At 37.3% G+C, this 11,072-nt stretch overlaps 1 long non-coding RNA gene across 1 annotated transcript; it reads left to right on the top strand.

Annotated features, from left to right (window-relative positions):
* Window positions 447-10,827, top strand: LOC110402911. Its single transcript, XR_002441394.1, has 2 exons — window positions 447-2,726; window positions 9,451-10,827. It is a non-coding gene; the product is annotated as an uncharacterized LOC110402911 (long non-coding RNA).

Here is an 11,072-nt window from a genome sequence, read left to right as displayed (position 1 = left end):
AAACTAATTTACTAAATAAGATATCGGAATGCAAAACAACACACTATAATACAATATAATTACAATTTAAGCTGATAAATCCAATGCAGAGAGAGAGAATGTCCCAAAATCAAGGTAGGCCTTACTCTACTACCGACGATAAGACGGCTGGAGAGCGAGGTACTGCCAAGACAAGAGATGGCGGAAAAAAGGGATGAGGTCTCGTGATCTGCAAGTTTTTATACTGCGAGCTTTTATCTTTTCCCTCCGGCTGGAAAATGGTAACAGAGGAGAAAAGTACCGTGGGGACTGTAGTAGTCCTTCTCTTCTGAGAACCAGGTATATCCACTACATGATGTTATGATGTGGAATACCAATAACCGAAAATCACAAAACCATGACAAGGCTTTCTTTATCAAGTATTCCTTCTAGGTCAAAGAGAGAGCAAAGTTGCAGTTCCCAGCTAGAAGGCACTGGAACATGAGTTCATCATCTAGAAAAGTTATTTTCTGTTCATATTTTTCTCCAGTTTATGATTATGAAAAGAGATGAAGAAATCCCTTTAAGTACATACAATAGACTGAAAATTCTTAAATTGATACCATGATAAACATTTGATCAAGTGCAACCTGAAGGGCAATGTTCAAGTATTCAAAGGTCCAATAAATTGAGCAACAGGCAGCCAAAAATACAGTATATATTTAAAAACAGACTTCAAATTTTTCAGCTAAATTCAAGAGCAATTCCAACATGTAAACAGACATTGTAGCCAAAAATGAGGTTATCGTTTTATAAATCTCATTTAACACTTTACATTGTATTAGGATGCACATACTGGGGATAAAGATATTTATTCATTTCCATTGAGAAACTCCACTACCTTCCTAAAACGGAAGCCCATTGATTACTTTACTTTTCTGCTTAACATTAATCCTGTTCATATAAACTGCATATATACATGTTTTTTTTCTGTGTAATTTCAACTACATCATTTTTTGAAAGTAACAGGTTCATTGGCATAAGAGCTGCAAACAAAAGGAGACTGAAATCAGAAAAAGATTTGGACATTAATATTGCTACATCAGCAAACACAAGTGCCAGCAACTCTGGCTCATCAAAAGAGTAATCTTTCTATCTATAGATTAAATGTAGGTGTTTTCATGTATTTAGATGTTATCCGTAACAGCATAGTGGAATCTTGGATTATTTTTGAAAATGAGGAATAAAATTTGTCAAAATTAATTAAATATCTTCTAATTAAAATATGAAACGCAATAACATTATGAAATCAATACAATCCTTTCATTTTTCAAAATTTGAATTTTTCATCCATCATTTTATTCTTGACAATTTCAGATACAATGGAATTTATATGGCACACAGCTGCAGAAAAATTTGCAGCCTCTATATGAGTTGAGTCGTTTTGTATAATCCACTGTGTATGCTATAAAATTGTGTACCACAGTTCTGATGAGACTAAAAATATAGCACATCTAAGACGCAGAGAAAATCCAAAAAGCTGGATGCATGTAACAGTGAAAAGAGACATTTCTAATGCTTGAGCACAAACTAGCCTTCAAGTTCCAAACTGCTTGCCAGCATTTCAGAGAGCCCACAACAACCAGCAGCCAAAACAGAAGGAAAACCTGCAGGCTGCCTGTAATGAGGGGGCTTCAAAAATCAGAAGAGCACCTTAATTAGTTGCAGTATAACTTCTTCCCTGAGAAAAACAAAGTAGATTATGTGAAAAGGTGCTACTACATTATGATTTCAGTCTCAAAACAGAAGCTTGATCTAGTTGTTTCATTAGCCCGTGACAACAGGCTGGACTCCATGTTAATCAGCTTCTTCAAAGCCTCCATTTTTAAGTAAATGAAATTCCTTGTCCGTTGGCTATGGCAGGCAGGTTTTGTATAGGACAATGCTTTGAAAGTTCCCCAGAAATCCAGGTCCTTTTAACTTCCAGATTTCCAACTTTTTTTAGTTCTTAGGCCTGCAGCATTGTAGCTTTAATTTATGTTAATTAATGATTGGATTATGCTACTGTTGCCAAAGCATCTGATATGTCTGCATCGCTCCTCTGTTCTGTGACAATGCCTTCAGTGATTAGCTGGGCACATTTAAACATTGTTTGCACTGATGCATAAATTTCCATGCTGCTTTTGAGCAAGAAGATAGTGGCAAAAGCTTTGAGTATGCAGCAGACAGAGCTGAGTACAGTGCATCGATAGTGGATTAGTAGGCACTGCTCCACAGTGGAGAGAGAAAACATTAAATGTTCTTCACTGCTAGCTATACTGGAGATTGTTTACAAATAGTAATAACCTTCAGGTCTGTCTTTTCAATTTAACTCATTCATTAGTAGTCACATCAGTTTTATCTATTCGCATGCTTAGTTTCTGTATTATATTGATTTGCAGCAATTCCCTCAGTTCTGTCACCTCGATGCTGTACTCTCAGACTACAAACTTAAGTATGTTTTGTTATGTGACTGTTATTATATTTCTATATATCTTCCCTTTTTTATCTGGGAGGGTAAAAATCATGATAAAAAGTTCCGACTAACTTAGGAGTCTAAATTTCATTTTTAGACACAATTTAAGCACCATGAAGCCTTTGATTCACAATTAAATGAATATATATTACGTGTATATGGAAAAAGACTTGGTCAAGGCAATGAAACACATCCTTCCTCTCCAGGTTGGATATCTATAACATTTGGAGCTCATCTACGAAGGAGGCATAAGGTCAGAACCCTTCATTTACATTTTATTTACTTTCTTATATACCAAATAAAACTGTTCAGCATGAGATGTTTAGAAATACCTAGTTGAGACAGTCCTGAGCTCAACAACAAGGATTTATCATTTGGAAGAGGCACCACTCCCATCTCCCACAGTAGTGTTTTAATTATCAAATCAAAGAACTCACAAGCATAGACATTCACAGACACACAAAACCTACCAGTTTCCCAAATTTGGCAGATTCCAGCATTTTTATGTCCTCTTTCATATATCTTAAATATTCACTTAATACATCTTGCAGCTAAGTACGTTGTTTTCTAAATATCATAAACAAGTTGTGTCTTCAGTGCATTTTGTAAACTGTGAAATATGTTGTCTTGCAGTCTTTATGTGCTTAGAGACTTCTAGATTCGTATCTCTCTGTTTATGTAAAGGTCTTCTGGAAATCTATGGAAAAATATTACTTTACAGCAAGAAAAGAAAATGGCTGATGCTGTGCATCATGCCCTCCAAATTTTTGCATATCTTAAAGTACTCTAATGTTTTCTTCAGAGAATTCACAGCTCCATCTTCAGTAAATAGAAGAGCTGCTTACTAATACTACCGACAATATTTGTTTGAGAAACCTAATTTAATAATGTAAATGAAGTGGAAGTCATTCTTAGTAAATATATCCCTTAAAGGCTTTAGAGAGCCAACCTATAGAAATAATATTTCTCTATCAATGGTATTTTTTAAATGACTGCGGTGTAGGATAGGCTATTAAATTGTACTTTTTGTATACAATGGTTGCTCTGAAGAGCCTCACAGCATCTATTTGCAAGTAATTACCCTTACTGTGGTATTTACCATGTGCCATCAACTTAGCTTACCATTGCTTTTACTGATAAGTGACACAGCTAGTGAACTCATAGGTAAAAGGCAAATATTGAAAGTCTTCATTGTGCATGACCGTGTACAAAATAGCTGAAAGCAGAAACAGATAATGCTGATGATGTGTTTAAAGATGCCGCTGACCTTATATTCCATTTCTTAATAATTATCCAGTGATGTAAATAACAAACATCTGTATCCCCCTTCAATACCTAGTTCACTTGCACAGTTGTTGAATATTAAGAGCACATCTCCCAGACTTGGGGACAATGTCCATTGTGACACCACTTCAGGAAAACAGGTTGTTTCTTACTGCTAGTTCAGAAGGGTTTACCCAATGACCAGAAAACAGCAAGTGTACCTACCTACAGCAATAGAAACCTGAGATTCTGCAGTTTGCTTTATGGCCCATATTATTATTCTGTGCACAGATTCACAGAGCAATGGTACGGGCTTTTTCTAGAAGGATATTATAATGTGAGTCAGCTACAGCCATGAATTTTATTAACTTTTTTTTTGTTAGAATCTGCATTAAATGGCAACGCTAATGCACAGATGAGCTCTGCAATGTTCCTATTCCAAGGCTGAGCAGATGGCTGTTTCGATGTGTGCTTGCTTTCATGTTCTCCATTTCATGCAGTGTCCCTTATCTTAGGCAACCCACTTACATTTATGCTGCCAGAGAGCCTTTAAACTTGCTGGAAGTTTATGGAGTAAAGGAATGGTATGGTGGAAAAGCCAGAGGGAAAACTTAGATAAGACTCTGGTTGTGCTTTCTCCTCTACTTGATTAGCTCAGGAAGTTTCTTAGATTTCCCATCTCTTTTGTGGAGATGGAGGAACTAATTTGGTAGGGAAAACCCAGCTGACCCCTATTTCAAATCCTGAACAAACCAAGGGGCTAAAGTGTTCCAGTCTTACTTTCTCCCAGCATAATTTTTGTCACATTTTTCCTTCTCCTACTTAACTCTGTACAAAGACCACAGTTACATCTAACTGTAAAGTAATTTTTGGAAGGAATAAACAATTCAAACAGTAGAGAACAATAAGATCTACAGGTGCACAGGCCCTTTGGAAAGTAAGTCACTGATGTTACAAGAGAGGTATTCAAACTGAACTACTGAACCTTGAGACACCACCATTCTGTTCCCATTGCAGCTGGTATTTTCCTTCTAATTTGCATTTAAATGCTGGCAGATCTAGATATTCGCTCTTCCCTTGACAGGCTTCTATTGCAGGTGGTGCAAAATGCCCCAGCTTTTTTCTTTTTTTTTTCTTTTTCTTTTTTTTCCTTTTTTTTGAATCAGCATCCAGCCTGTACTCTGACATGTTCCCCAGTGATACATGGAGTTGCAGAGTTTTCACATCTTCCACCACCCCAGCCCACTCCCTGCTACTAGATGATTTTACAGCAGGAAGCCTGTGGACAACGAGCTGTTACTTTGCCACCTGACTGATTGCTGTGTCACAAAGCGGCCTGGTGTAACATGGGTATGTTGCCAGCTTGTTAGTGCAGATACAGGCTGTGCAAGTGTTACACATTCACAGTGCTATGCAGCTCCCCATAACCTGGCTTTAGTGGAAATGTGAAAATCTGCACAGGCTGCAGACTATTGGCAGTGTCTGGTAAAACATCTCCTGTTAGGATTTGAGAGTAGAACATCAGCCACAAGGTAAGGAAATGCAAAAACCAGTATTCAAGTATATTATTTGTAAAGCATGCTTAAATAGTACAACTATGATTTGCCTTCCACCTCTGATCTCTGTGCACTCCAAATATTGCTATTTATTTCCTTATTATCTCAGCTGAAGAAGCTGCACCAGAATGCAGTAATTACGAGATTCAACAGCCAGTAAAGAGATAGTGAAGACATCAGTTACCGATTCTAGATCCTATTCTGTTTCACTTTAACCCTCAAGAAAGATACACACCTTCCACTGGGAGGTCAGCACTGAATGGATGTCCACCATTATCACCAGCATTCTTACACCACTGAAACTTTATACCTGAGAAGAAACTTCACTGATATTCAGAAAGGAATGTGGAGCTAACCAGCAGCAAACAGTGCCTAACCCTCCCTTTCCTGAAACACCTACCTGGCTTGAACTCCAGCAGTTGTCAACAGGCATTTGGTTTTTATTTTTCTTTAAGCATATATATCTATATATGTCATCAATATGCATAAACACTTTATTTTACTTTTGAAATACTAATTTACTGTTTTAACACAATGAGTTTTCAAGTGATCTTTTTCTAGCTGAACATCATGGATATGAACAATACTTGCTCAGTAAGAACAGACTGAAAAGGCTAAAGGCAGTGACAGGGAATCAAAACAAACACTCGTCATGATCCATATTCCTTTCTACGTAAGGGGAAGTGTCTTTTATATGAACTAATCTCCTTGAGGTCTTGTTCAGACATGAAACCCAATCAGCCAAAAGTAGCTGGGGAAGCGATGCCATGTATTTCAAAAACTCCCTACAGCCAGTTGAGCACCCTTCATATCACACATACCCAACCTTTCGCAGTCTAATTTAGCCTCTTTTTCATTTTAATATTTTTAAATCCAACTAGAAATATTGTATCATCTATGCACAGCAGGATGTCCCATTATATGTGAAATAAGCTTTACTAGTATTACAGAAATGACAAGTTCATTCTTGACTCTATGTACAAAGCATAATTCAGTTCCATAAAGCTTATTGCATTCAAAAAAAACCAATTGCATATGTGAGCCGTATGTTATTCTGCCCTTTCACAACATTTACAAACTGATACACATCTCTTCAAGAGGATAAATGTTTCCTAAGTCAAAAAATGTCAGCTTTAGCTTGGACTGCATTAGCTCTGTTGAGTTCTTCAAATACACATCAGGTTAATGAAGACTAAACCGTGGTGGGCAAGGTTTTTTGATAAATATTGAAGTGCTCTTTGATCCTGATAACCCACAAATGTACAGCGTGAGTGAGTTTTCATGGTCAGCATGCAATGATTTTGATATTTGACTTAATCTGCAGCCCATTGTGGTTTATTTTGCTTATTTGGATGGTATGCTTAGAACAAGAAAAGACAGAAATTAAAAACAGAATAGTAGTAGTGCTCAAAAGACTTTTTTTTTTCCTGTTCTGCAGGAATTCTGAGTCAAGTTGACCATGTTTTAAATGTGCCCCTATTCAAAAGTCTTTGAAAACAAAAATGTTCTGTGATGCCCCTCTTTGTGGTGGACAGTATCTACATTTGCACTGGAGACCACAGCTCAGCTGTCCATTCATCCAGTAGCTCTGTATCAGGCTGGGAATTAATAATAAAAATATTTTGTACATGTATCAGTGCTTATATGGCACCTTTTTATCTCAGGCTCTCAAAGCACTTTACAAACATTAATTAATTAAGTCTCACAACAGCCCTGTGAGGCAAGGAGCTATTAGGTGAAATAATTCCTTTCGGTTTCTTGCCTTTGCCATAGGGAAAAGAACTGGCATAAAGAGCTTAGTTTGTGCCAGAAAAATGCAGCCTAGAAATAATGCTGGCAGGGCTGTATGTCTCATCACTGTAGGATGCAAGCACTCAAAATCCTTATGCATTAGCAGTACAAGAAGCAGTACCACAATCCACGAGCTGACAGAGAGGCGGGAGCCAGTAGTCTTCACTAGCTGAGCACAATGTCTTTGTGGGCATACGGGTTATTATTTTAATGAAAAGAAATAAAAAGTGAGAGCTTGCCTCTAAGTTTTCTAATGCTTTCATGGATCCTCAGTAACAAAGCATGACTCCTCAAACAGACGTTAAGGACAACTGGTACATAATTGAAAAGAATGAGAGTTGCCACATCTCTAGGCATGAAGAATTACCAACACAAGCTGAAGTTGTTCCCTGGATCTGATAAAATTAGCAGTAACCAGGTTATTATACAGACAAGCCAAACGTGAAAGAACACAAAGATAAAGGATGACAGATAAACATGTGACAAAGTGTTATTTAAAGAATGAACACAAAGGTTTCAGGCAATGAGTTCAGATTCTGAAGCATAAGATCTCAAAAATAATCCCGTAAATCCTGATGTCTCATTTAGGGGTACATTTGGTAGTTTGTGGTGATTTTTTTTTTTTTTTTTTTTTTTTTTTTTTTGCCATTCTAGAGGGACAGACAGGAGAAACAGATCTTACAAAGGAAAAGCAGACTTACATCTTGTAGAAAACCAACCAACTAGACTTATATCCTGTAAAAAAAAAAAAAAAAAGCCATCTGAATTCAATGTTTAGCCAAGCACTGTTTATCAGGGTTTCATTCTGTGCACTAAGAACATAAATGGTTTCTTTTTTCCCAGGGCCAGATTTGGATCACTAACTTGAGTTGGGCCTGAGGGAGAAACACAGCATGTATGATGAGCTGATTAATTACCAGAAATCAAATGCCTTGCAGTCAGGAGCAACGTGCTTGAAAGAAAGCACTAGTACTATAAAAGTGGTGCATATCTACATGCATGCATGGCCAGGCAAGAACACCATGGGGATTAGGTTTCACTGTAGCCCGAAACAAAGGATTTAGGAATGATTGTTTATCCTTGACAGTGTGACCTGTGCCACTCTTTATTAACAAGGTCTTTCAGTATATGACATTTAAAGTAACAGAACCCTCTTAAATAAACGTCAGGATTTTACCTTCTTAAAACATCACTAGGATTTCAGCTGCTTTTCAGAAACCATGGCAGTGATTCATAATTAAAGGTTAGGATATGTCTTATTCCAAGCCTTGTGTGCACAGATATAATCCTTTTGAGTCTGTCTCTTAGGAAGAGCTCATTTAAAGCAGAGTGTAAATCTACCAGGAAGCTGCAAATGGAGGTAGAATAATATTAAATAATAGGAACATTATATTGTCAATCTTGGAAAGTTGTTGAAAAATAATACAATAATAAGAGATAGGTCAGACCAGTTTGGTAAATTTTCCTTGTACCTGAAAGCCATGCATATGTATATACAGATTCCTTGTAGTATTTTATTCAATTTTCCATTCAGGATTATTTTAAAATTATTTTCTCAATTGTGAAACTCAGAGAAATCACAATCTCAATTGAGTCTTCAAATTTATCATTTCACACAGTCCTCCAATACAGAGCATCATCTTTTCTGGATGAAAGTTAATGGATGATTTAATACAAGACATTGTTAGACTGCTTTAAAGTGTTCTGTTTACATCTGTCTGTTCTGGTACTTATTTGTTCCTTCTACTACTTGCTTGCTAGATAATAAACAGTACATTGTCATCTTACTAAGAGTATTTCTGCAGCTTGAACATTTTTTCCTGTACCTATGAACTACCCTCTGAACCAGTAAATGTTTCAAAATAATATGGGTGCTCTACGTGAGGCTGTGAAAAGGATCTGACAGGATGACGGAAACCACAGACCAAGCCAGATGATGGTTTCCTAGTTACAGACAGCAGTTATATAACCTTGAGATAAATCTTTGCCTTAGCAGTGACTGGCATGATATGTCATTATTTTCACCTGGATTAATTTAAAACTAAACTAACTTCTTTTATTCTTTACTTTTCTTTCTTTTATTTCTTTCTCATGGTTTTTTTTTTGTTTTTTTTTTTGTGGTAGGAGAAATATTGCTTAAAAACGGGCATTTGTCCAAACTTTCACATTTGCTTCTGCTATATTGTCAAAAGGTAATAAACTATTTTAGATAGATGCCAAAGCTCTTAACTTTTTATGCAATAAACATTTATAGGTGATCTTTTTTTCTGCCCTGATGTATTTTAAATGGTTGATTCTGAAAAAAAAATAATATCATACTGTAATCAGCCACATCATTTCAGTATTGCGTGCGTGTCTTACTTTCAGCCCCAGTAACCAACATGCTACTTGACCTGAGCTGGGAATCAACACATTTTTTGAACTTCTTTCATCATCTGGGAGTAAAGAAGCATCCAGCAGAATTAATTTAGCAAGTTTCTCCACTAAGCTTGCAAAGAAAGAGTCTAGAGAATAGAGATCCTTCGGATCCTGCAGTCATGGTTCCCTAAACCCAGGGACAAAGGAAGAAATGAAGACAATTCTGACTTTCACTGAAAGAAATTCTGGCAAATTACCACTGCAAGACAGCCAGGAAAATTTATTATTTATACCTCACCAGTACACAGGTTCCACTATGTATGCCTTTTCCAAATGAAAGTAGCTCTGTATGGCATGGACATTTGTATAGCAAAATATATTAAATAAAAAAAATCTAACAATTAGTACCCCTAAAAATGAAGCAGCCACAAGCACCTTCTGAGTCTACTGGAAGTCTCCAGATTGTCTGCAATCTGCCTTTGCTTTCTTGCAAAAGGATAGAAGGATAATAACATCACTTGGTAAAGTTGATAAATAAATGGAAAGAAAGTCTTTAAACAGCATTGGACAACATGCAAATGGAGAGAGTAGGACAGAAGGAGAGAGAGATTTCCCCCACCACCAAATACAGAAGTGTTGGGGTATAGAGCTCAAAATCTTCCAAGTAGAAGAAACCTCTTACACAAAAACACATTTTTTTTTCCCAGAAGTGTAATGCAAATCCTATAATCCTAACATACAACATTCATTCCAAATTTGAGCATACTGCTAAAGCAGCTGTGAAAACCTGGTGAACTTGAGATGAAAAGAGCCACACTGATGAGCTGTCGGCAGCAGCAGCAGCCTCACAGCAATGGGGAGAGAGTGCAGACAGGTGCTGGGCTGCACAGCTGCGGCTCCTGCAGGTGACCTTGGCTTATGCTAGTAGTGCCTATGGGGCTGCAGTGAGACCTAACATCTGCCTCTACTCACTGGTGAACATATACTTGGGACCCTTTCTTCTGCTTTAGCACCTCTGTGATCACTCTCAGTGCCTTGCAAGAAGTTGCCATGGGGACAAGGTCTGCAAGAAGATGACCTGAAACTGGGCACTGAGATCAGTATCTGATCTTAACTCTGTGTCATAAAGTCATTCAAAGTTGAAGTCTGCTGAGATAAAAGGCAGATGTGTAGCCCAAGTTGGATACACATGCAGCAGCTCTCACCAGGGTGAGGAGGGGGGCTGGTCTCAATCAGCAGAAGCTTGCAATTATCTTTACTGAGGAAATTATTTTAAAATTGAAATAAATTGCTCAAAAAAATTAAATCTTCATAATACATGACTTATTCCTGTTTTCTGTATGTTATTTAAGTTTCAATAATTAAAGCTGTTCAGTTCCCATCTCACCTGTCTGGTTTGAGTATTTTTTTCCTTAGTACCTAAGCAGCTGTAGTCATGATGCCTCTCCATGGGAGTTTGATGATGGAGTGAGTCTTTGACTCATACCATTAATTAGAGTAAATGTGGGGATTGCTTACAGCTCAGACATCGCCTCCCAGCCACCTCCTTCTTCTGTCTCCTCACCACCAGAACTACCACTTATATTTTTTGGCAACCATCCCACTTCATGAAACACTGCCTAGATCCACTT

The sequence above is a fragment of the Numida meleagris genome, chromosome 7 (genome assembly GCF_002078875.1).
Source record: "Numida meleagris isolate 19003 breed g44 Domestic line chromosome 7, NumMel1.0, whole genome shotgun sequence".
Taxonomy (NCBI): domain Eukaryota; kingdom Metazoa; phylum Chordata; class Aves; order Galliformes; family Numididae; genus Numida; species Numida meleagris.
Note: the sequence above shows the minus strand (reverse complement) of the source record. Positions and strands in the feature narration are given on the sequence as shown.